Source organism: Pristiophorus japonicus, chromosome 21, assembly GCF_044704955.1.
Source record: "Pristiophorus japonicus isolate sPriJap1 chromosome 21, sPriJap1.hap1, whole genome shotgun sequence".
Lineage (NCBI taxonomy): Eukaryota > Metazoa > Chordata > Chondrichthyes > Pristiophoridae > Pristiophorus > Pristiophorus japonicus.
In genome coordinates, this window is record NC_091997.1 from 13,771,298 (window position 1) to 13,782,058 (window position 10,761).

Here is a 10,761-nt window from a genome sequence, read left to right on the forward strand (position 1 = left end):
ATAATTTTCATAATAATCATGATTACATCTGTCAGTTATGTATTGTATCAGTGTCTGTGACAATACCTAGCAATGATATCATTCAATAATCTCATGTCATGTCGCCCTGTCACCTTTCACAGAAGAAGCTATCAACGATGAGGTCTGTGCAGAGGCGAATGGGTAGGGGAGCGACATCACAGAGATGGAGGAGCGTGTGCTCGCACTCGTGGGGAAGCACCCCCGGACAGCCACGGAAGCATCCGCAGACCCTGAAGTGATGCCACGTGAGTAAAACTTACACCATTGCGTGATGTAAAGTCAATAGATGTCACAGCCACTCATATCCGAACAATCATATATGATAGACGATTTCTAAAATTGTCATAGAAATAATGATGGCCTAATGAAAATCATTGGAATGCAAATGTGTTGAAGGTCACGAAATGTGATGTCTGTGATGATTTTGAGAGCGGTGGTGCTTTTGTCGTGCATATGCTGTGTGTAGCACTGGACTCACCTTGTGACCCTCGCACTCTCTTCTCCTCTAATAACCTCATTTGTGCTTTTCAGCTCAGCCAGCAGCATGTCCCAAAGCAAAACCACAGAGGCCAGAAGGTGGGGGCGTGGGGCAGGACTCGGTGGACGATCCAACATCTGGTGCTGAGGAGCTCCGATTCTCACCCGTCAATCCGCTGGGTCTGTTCACCATGGATGAGAGCGCGGACTTGGAGGAACCTGCATCGCCACGCTCCAGAAGCCATTCCACCCCATAGCCATCGAGTGGTCCTCCGGTCATTCCCGCCTCCACTCTGGAGGTACCGGCCCCAAGCACCTTGCCACAGGGCACCCCATTTGTCCCAAGGACGGCACCGACCCCGCAGAGGTCCCGTGGATGCGGCAGGTCTGTTCCACGAGCGCCACATGACTGCGGAGAGATGGTACAGTTGTCCAGGAGGACTGTACACATTGGTGACCATCTCATCGAAGCATTGGGGGGCATATCCCGGCAGCTGGCCACCATTATCGAGTACATTCCGCGGATGGCGGAGGCCCTAGATGCGACAGCCAGGAACACAGGCCTTCCAGTGGTCCCGAGCGCTGCATTCCGCCCCTAGGTTCCTCAACACCACTGCGAACGACAGATGAGAGCAAGGACCAAGATCCTGCTTCTGCAACAGAGAATGTTGCCCCCTCAGCACCCCGCACTCCCGTACCAGCGCAAAGAACGCATTTGCCTTCATCCCCCCAAATGAGGCATCGCCTGAGGAGCTCCTCGGCCAGGCTCCGCGGAGCGAGGAGGGGAAGGGGTAGAGGTGGGGAGAAGAAGGGGAGGGGGGAGAAAGAAAGTGAGGTGCATGTCTGCAGGTGATGGTTATTGTGTTCCTAACACAGATGAGACTGCACACAGGGAGGTTAAAGTAACAGTGACCTCAGTCTTTAATAAGACACTCCAGAGTGAGGAACATGCCTTAGGGGCCAGCTTATATACAATGCTCCCAAAGGATGCTGGGATCCTTGGGACTTCAGGGGATGCACTCCCTGGTGGCAGAACATGGGAGTGCATGCTTTACAGATACACAACATCACTCCCCCGCCGTCCCCAAAGTCAAAGTGAAAACTATTTACAAGGTGAGGCGGTCGGGGGCCTTTCTTTCCCTGCTGGACCGCTTTGGTACAAATGTCTGTTCTGATGTGTTGGTTGTGCCCTCGCTGGGCTGGCGTGTTGTTGGCCCTGCAGGGCTGCTGGGTGAGCCTGGCCTTGTTGGGCTGTTGGGCGTGATGGGTCCGGGTTGATGTCGTTGATCCTTTGGGTGTGTGTTGTGGGCTCAAAAACGGTGGTGTCTGCTGTGGGTTGTTCAGGGCAGTCTGTGAACCGCAGCCTTGTTTGGTCCAGATGCTTTCTGCAAATTTGTCCATTGTCTAGTTTGACTACAAACACCCTACTCCCTTCTTTAGCTATCACCGTGCCCGCGATCCACTTGGGGCCATGTCCATAGTTTAGCACATACACAGGGTCATTCAGATCAATTTCCCGTGACACAGTGGCGCGACCATCGTTTACATTTTGTTGCTGCCGCCTGCTTTCTATCTGATCATGCAGGTTGGGGTGAACCAGCGAGAGTCTGGTTTTAAGTGTCCTTTTCATGAGTAGCTCAGCCGGGGGCACCCCTGTGAGTGAGTGGGGTCTCGTGCAGTAGCTGAGCAGTACTCGGGACAGGGGTTTGGAGTGAGCCTTCTGTGACTCGTTTAAGGCTCTGTTTGGTTGTTTGTACTGCCCGCTCTGCCTGCCCATTGGAGGCTGGTTTAAACGGGGCCGAGTTGACATGTTTGATCCCATTGCGGGTCATGAATTCGGCACTGGTGAAACATGGCCCGTTGTCACTGACCAGTATGTCAGGCAGGCCGTGGGTGGCAAACATGGCCCTCAGGCTTTCAATGGTGGCGGTGGCGGTGCTTCCCGACATTATTTCACATTCAATCCATTTTGAAAAAGCATCCACCACCACCAGGAACATTTTAACGAGAACCGGGCCCGTATAGTCGACATGGATCCTCGACCATGGTCTGGAGGGGCAGGACCACAAACTTAGTGGTGCCTCTCTGCGCACGTTGTTCAACTGAGCACACATGCTGCATTGCCATACACAGGACTCTAAGTCAAATCGATATCGGGCCACCACACGTGGGATCTGGCTATCGCTTTCATCATTACTGTACCCGGGTGTGTGCTGTGGAGATCTGAGATGAATGTCTCACTGCCCTTTTTGGGTAGCAATACACGGTTACCCCACAACAGGCAGTCTGCCTGAATGGACAGCTCATCCATTCGCCGCTGGAACAGTTTGAAGAGCTCTTGCATTTCAACGGGGATGCTGGCCCAGCTCCCATGCAGTACACAGTTTTTTATTAGGGACAGCAGAGGATCTTGGCTGGTCCAAGTCCTAATCTGGCGGGCCATGACAGGTGATTTATCATTTTCAAATGCTTCCATGACCATCAACAAGTCTGCGGGCTGCGCCACCATCAACAAGTTTGCAGGCTGCGCCATTTCCACCCCCGTGGTGGGCAATGGTAGCCGACTGAGAGCATCCGCACAGTTCTCGGTGCCTGGCCTTTGGCGGATGGTATAGTTATACGCCGATAGTGCAAGCGCCCACCTTTGTATGCGGGCTGAGGCATTAGTATTTATCCCCTTGTTTTCAGTGAACAGGGATATGAGGGGCTTGTGATTGGATGCCAGCTCAAATTTGAGGTCAAACAGGTACTGATGCTTTTTCTTTACCCAGAACACACGCGCTAATGCCTTTTCTCAATCATGCTCTTAGACAAGCTCCTAGAGGCATAGGCAACAGGTTGCAACTTCCCCGCAACGCTAGCTTGTTGCCGACTCTGTACGACAACGCATTACATGCTAGCACGAGTCTTTTACACGGGCTATACAATACAAGCAGCTTGTTGGAGCATAAAATGTTTCCGGTTTTCTCAAAAGCAATTACTTGGTTTTTTTCCCTATACCCAGTTCTCACCTTTGCGCAATAACATATGTAGGGGTTCTAAGAGAGTGCTTAACCCCGGTAGGAAGTTACCAAAATAGTTGAGGAGTCCCAGGAACGACCGCAGGTCCGTGACGTTCTGTGGCCTGGGCGCGTTCCTGATAGCCTCTGTTTTGACATTTGTGAGCCAAATGCCGTCCGCCGCGATCTTTCTCCACAAAAACGCCACTTCTGTTGCCATGAAGATGCATTTCGACCTCTTCAGCCGCAGCCCTACGCGATCCAGTCGCTGGAGGACCTCCTCCAGGTTTTGTAGATATTCGACGGTGTCCCAACCTGTGACCAATATGTCGTCCTGAAAAACCACCGTGCGTGGTACCAACTTGAGTAGGCTCTCCATGTTTCTCTGGAAGATCGCTGCAGCCGACCGAATTCCAAACGGGCATCTGTTGTAGATGAACAGTCCCTTGTGCGTGTTGATGCAGGTGAGGCCCTTCGAAGACTCCTCCAGCTCCTGCGTCATGTAGGCCGAAGTCAGGTCGAGCTTGGTGAATGTCTTGCCTCCTGCCAGCGTCGCAAATAGGTCGTCTGCCTTAGGTAGCGGGTATTGGTCCTGTAGCGAGAAACGATTAATAGTTAGTTTATTATCGTCGCAAATCCTGACTGTGTCATCACTTTTGAGTACTGGAAGAATCGTGCTGACCCACTTGCTGAATTCCACTGGGGAGATGATGCCCTCGCGTTGCAGCCTGTCCAGCTCGATTTCCACTCTCTCCCTCATCATGTGAGGTACTGCTCGCACCTTGTGGTGAATGGGTCATGCCTCTGGGACCAAGTGGATCTGTACCTTCGCCCCAGGAAATTTTCCAATGCCTGGCTCAAAAAGGGAAGGAAATTTGTTACGAACCTGGGTGCAAGAGGCCTCATTAACATGTGAAAGCGCTCGGATGGCATCCCAGTTCCAACGGATTTTGCCCAGACAGTTCCTTCCAAGCAGTGTGGGGCCATCACCCGGGACAATCCAGAGTGGCAGTTCATGCACCGTGCCCTCGTAGGTGACCTTGACCATGGCGCTGCCCAGGACAGTGATAAGCTCTTTGGTGTACGTTCTCAGTTTCGTGTGGATGGGGCTCAAGGCTGGTCTGAGTCCCTTGTTGCACCACAGTCTCTCAAACATCTTTTTACTCATGATGGATTGGCTAGCGCCAGTGTCCAGTTCCATGGCTACGGGTCAGCCATTCAATTTTACATTTCGCATTATAGTGGACATTTCATCTCAAATGTGTGCACCCCGTGTACTTCAGCATCTGCCTCTTCTCACTGAAGCTCGAAATTGCTTTGATCTACCATGGACCGATCTTCCTCTGGCACGTGGTGGTTAATAGGTTTTGCAGAGTTTGCAGCTCGTCTGCAAGCTCGTTGGAGGCGCCCCATTGTTCCACAGCTCTTGCAAACATACCCTTTGAAGCGGATTGAATAGGCTGAATGGAAACCTCTACAACACCAACAAGGTGTGAATTACCTTGCATTCATCCTTTGTTGCAGACTCTGAGTCATCTGGGTCACCTGAGGCTTGCTGGCAGTTGCAGACTTGTGATTTCTGCCCTGTACATTTCTGCTCGTAAAAACAGTTACAGTTAATTTATGAACATTGCTAGCACTTGTGCGCTGAGAGATTTGTTTGGTGTTATCACTGGTGGACATAAATGTCTGTGCTATCGCAATGGCCTTACTGAGGGTCGGTGTCTCTACAGTCAAAAGTTTTCGTAGGATGGTCTTGTGGTCAATGCCCAGTACAAAAAAGTCTCTGAGCATTTGCTCCAGATAGCCATCAAACTCACATTGTCCTGCAAGTCGCCTTAGCTCGGCGACGTAGCTCGCCACTTCCTGACCTTCAGATCGCTGGCACGTGCAGAACCGATACCTCGCCATCAGCATGTTCTCCCTCGGGTTAAGATGCTCCCGAACCAGTGTACACAGCTCCTCATAAGACTCTGGTTTCACCGGAGCCAGAAAATTCTTCATGAGGCTGTAGGTCGGTGCCCCGCAGATCGTGAGGAGGACCGCTCTCCTTTTTGCAGCGCTTCCTTCTCCGTCCAGCTCGTTGGCTACAATGTACTGGTCTAGCCATTCAACATAGGCTTCCCAGTCCTCACCCTCCGAGAACTTTTCCAGGATGTCCACAGTTTTCTGCATCTTTGCGTTGGATTCGTATACTCGTCGCTAGTTATTGTGTTTCTAACACAGATGAGACTGCACACAAGGAGGTTAAAGTAACAGTGACCTCAGTCTTTATTACGACACTCCAGAGTGAGGAACAGGCCTTAGGGGCTGGCTTATATACAGTGCTCCCAAGGGATGCTGGGATCCCTTGGGACTTCAGGGGATGCACTCCCTTGTGGCGGAACATGGGAGTGTATGCTTTACAGATACACAACATTGGTTGTGTTATATCTCCATCTGGATGTATGCAATATGTTGCAATGTATGGGGGCTGGGGACCAGGCTCCTGCTTTGCCTTTGTATTCTCTGTTGCTGGACATGTTAAACATGTGATTTATGTCAATGGTGGAAAAAGTGGTGGTTGGGCGGGGGTTGGGTGTTATTGCCTGTGATACTTCTGATTTCAGACCAATGTTGGTATAAAATTTTTGTTATTGAACATAACCTTTTTGCGCATTGTCTCAGATAGCTGCACCATTACGCATTGGTAATTCCTTAACATGACAAGTTGTATTTAACCCTAACATCAATCAACGTAAACTTTAACTGGCACCAAGATGATGGGCACCATTGATGTCTGAGCTGCACACACAGCAGTGTGTCAGCATTGTCACTCACATCTACGCTCTTTCAGGCAAATCGTTCAGATATTAGCTCCTCACGCAAGATTGGGATTTTAAAAATGCCAGCCACACCGCTGGCATTCGTTCAGAACAGTTCCACTTTTTGTGACTGTTTTTTTGGGTGAGCGATATTGTGGGCGATATGTGTGCGAGGTGGTGAAATTGACGCTGGGCGATCTCACGGCCGCTTGTTTCGGTAAATATGCTCTTTACGACCAAAAAAAGTGGACAGGCAGTATTATTGAATCTCGGCATTAAATCAGTGCGGAAATTAACGCTGGTCGATATTATGGCCGTTGATTTCGCCCATTCTGATGATTCCACCCAAAAAAAGTAGCCGGGCGGTAATATTTTTTCCCCAGCATTAAGCACATGGGGAAAGTAATGCTTGGTGATAAGTTTCCTAAAAATGGGCATCAGTTTCCATTTTGTGGCTAAATGGGTGATATCTGGGCGTTATACATCATTTCAGCAGTTAAGTGGGCATTAAGCATGCAAAAAATGTGGAGGTTCTAACCCATTGAGTCTTGTGAACATCACGTGACTGGCTAAGCCACTCACAACGCAACAGCTCTACGAACCTGTGAGCCTACTCATCAGTGCATGGATTACACCAGAGTTTCTTCTCACTGATGTCCCATCATTCCTACTGGTACATGCGCATCAATTGACTTTGGGTGGAGGCGAGACTGGGCACGATTACAGTGCTTCCTCTGATCAAAGAGCTTTAGGCTGCTCACTATCTCAGCTTGAGAAACTACCATCTGGGCAAGGTGTTGCCATGCACCCATAATGCTGCGGTGTCGCATGAGTACCTTTGATGAAGGAGAGTAAATTCCAGGGAAAAATTTTAAATGAACAAGAGCCAAGTTATAAGGAAAAATTAGGTTTTTATTTGTTCTCAATCCTTTATGCAGATGTCAGTTTGAAATGTAAAAAATCTCTTGGCTTTCAATGATATAAAATCAAACATCGGTTTTAGAAATAAATTGATGCTATATATTTTATTCATCCCTAGATATTAATCAAGTGGATTTTAATTAAGAACTGCAACTTTCAACTTTACTGCTCACCCATAAAAAAATAGTTTACAGTCCCTAAAGGGAGACTGTGCTCATTAAAATGAGTTTACAAAACTATTTTTCATTTGTTTGGAAATGTACATGATCATAAAACATTATTTTAAAATGCATTATCGTATCACTGGTGTGTGATGTTCCCATGGTGAAAATAATACCTGACCATTCCCTCCTTAAACAGTTGTTTCAAATACCTTTCCAGTGTCCTTTTAATAAGGTTATCAATCATTCGGTCAACAATAATATGACATTATAGCAAGGAGTTTCATAAAGTTGGATTGGAATGTAGCATTGCCGCATTGTGCTAGTCATTAAATAAATCACATTTTAACATCTCAACTGGTTACCTTTCTACAATGAACATGATTCAGGGAATCAGTGAATATTATCCATTGAACATTTGGTTAAACATTGAACCAATGGTAGAATAGCATACTCGAGAACAGAGGTTTGTCCTCAGCTGGAGTATTGTGTCCAATTCTTGGCAACACATTGTACAAAGGATATCAAGGCCTGAGAGAGGGTGGAGGGAAGATTTACTAGAATGAGTGAGCTGTCTTATGAGAGATTGTGTAGAATGGACCTATACTCTCTGGAGTTTAGAAGAATGAGAGGAGAACTCAATGAAACATATAAGATTCTGAAGGGATTGACAGGGTAGATGCTGAGAGATTATATCCCCTGGCTGGAGAGTTTAGAACTAGAGGGCACAGTCTCAAGATAAAGGGTAGGCCATTTAATACAGAGATGAGGAGGAATTTCTTCACTCAGAGGGTTGTGAATCTTTGGAATTCTCTGTCCCAGAGAGCTGTGGATGCTGAGTTTGAATATATTCAAGGCTGAGATAGATAGATTTTGGGGGTCAAGGGGAGATCGGGCAGGAAAGTGGAGTTGAGGTCGTTGATCAGCCATGATCTTATTGAATGTCGGAGCAGGCTCAAGGGGCTGTATGGCCTACTCCTGCTCTTATTTCTTATATTCTTAATTATACCAGAGATGAATGGCTTCATTTATGTGGAGAGACTAGAGAAACTGGGATTATTCGCCTTAGAGCAAAGAAGGTTAATGGAATAGTTAATAGAAGTGTACAAAATGAGGGGCTTTATTAGCATCAGGAGACACTGTTGCCACTGGTGAATGGGTCAATCACGCAGCGAGTTGTTAGGATCTGGAATTCACTGCCTGAAAGGGTGGTAGCAGCAGGTTCAATAACAACTTTCAAAAGGAAATTGGATAAATACTTGAAAAGAAAAAAAATTGCAAGGCTATGGGGAAAGAGCAGGGGAGTGGGGCTAATTTGATAGCTCTTTAAAAGAGCTAGCACAGATACCATGGGCTGAATGGCCACCTTCTGTGCTGTAAGATTCCACAACTCTATGCACTAAAATATGTTAAACTGCATCGTCATTGCCCCTTAATTACCAATTCTAATTTATGTGAAAGGAAATCCCCGCCACCAAGATGGAGCTGACCATTGCCAGCCTGGAGAATTTGGGTGGGGCTGTGTTAATGGGGCAGAAGGTGAAGTGCTGGCAGATGGCAGGGAAATGAAGCAGCGTGCCTACCTTTCAGCTGACATATGCATGTGGTGCATGAGGAAGTGGTGGTCGGGGGCCTTCCCGGCTGGGGTCAGGGATGAAAATTGAGGCCAGGGCAGGAACACAGTGGTAGGCCTTACAGTTCTATGTTCACAACATTTGCACCACGATTTGCAGTGGGATATTGATGGGAAATACAGAACATAGAATCAAGTTGTAACCAAATACTAAAAGTTAGTCACAGTCAGTTAAGAGATCAATGTTACCTTCTGAAGGAGCAAGGGTGTAGTCTTGTGAGTGTATGTGGTAGTTGGGACAGGATATCGCTACGGTACTGGACTAGCAACCCAGGAGTCATTAGTTCATAATAGGCAATAAGCACAGCCTTGCCAGCAATACCCACATCCTGAGAAAAAATCAGAACAGGAATCTTTTCCAAATAAACATCACACGAGGTGAAGACATGGTAACGAAGTCGGGGAGGCTGGAATCTACCTTCTAGATGATTAAAGTTTTGAAGACTGATTCTCCAATCAGGTGTTGCCAGTGAGGAGTGGCTGGTAGTGAAATCGCAGGCTCACAATCTGTGATTTTCACATGAATGGACAGAAAATTGGGGTCTCTTAAGCAGCACTCCCTATGAGTGCCACTTCCTGTTGGAAGCACCTGATCAGGGAATCAGCCCTTTGTGCTTGTAATATTATATTGAGCTTCTGATGACATTGATTGGTCCATCCTAACCACATGACACCATGACCAATAAGATCTCAACAAAAATCCCTGCTAACCACATGATACTGTGGCCCAATCAGATTCTCATAATATAAGAGCCAATTAAAAAAAAAAATTCTACTTTTAGCCTTAGTGTTTTCCCTGGTTTGTAATCATTCTTTTGTTCCTGTACTGCCAGGTCCTGACTCACTCAATGTTTCTGCTGTTCGGCACGCTGTAATCCCAGCGTATTCAGCCTCGGTAGGCCCAATTTTAACCATACCTGCCTCGTAGAAACGGAACAGGCAGGTGGTTAAAATGACGGTCATGCACTTAAAGCCGTGCTCCTGACGCATTTGTGCCCACCGTCATTTTAACTACAGTGAGGTAGGGACCTCATAAATATTTAAATGTGGGGGTTTGATGATGTTACTCTGACTCCAACACCATCTTAACGGCCGATTTCGACAGTGACACTCCGTGCCTGACCCGCCTGTGGAACTTGGTAGCAGGCAGTATGGTGGCCAGAAGAGGGTCTGGTACATTTTATTTTTTAATTTCTTGAAGAGTGCCCCTCAGAGCTCCAGGAGGAAACCTTGGGCCTCCCCTGCCCCAGGTTTCCTTCTCCCTTCCACGACCTCGATCACCTCAGGATCCTCCTCCCCGTACGCACTTACCACATGCCAGGACCATTCCCTTAGGTCCATGGCAGCGGCTTCCTGCCACTGGAAATCCCATTCCTACCCGCCGGTCAGGTGACGATTCCTGTCAATTTAAACTAGGCCTAAGAGTTCATTCCTAGGCCTCACACTTGGGTGAGTGAGTGGTTTGCTGCCCACCTCAGCCCCCTACACATCACACTTACACCCCAAGTTACAATTGGGGCAATGTCTAACTCAACCATAGATTGGTTACCACCTCCCAGCCCAATACTCTCTTCCCAATCCAGCAGTCTGCTCCCTGGTCCCATGCCCTGCTACAGGAGATCTACTGGTATAATTTGCTTTCTTAATACACATATTTCAAATATCCACCCCTCTTATAGATTTCCTACTGGATTTTTACCATTATTATATATTTTTCATTTTTGTCATAATTATGTCTGGTTAAG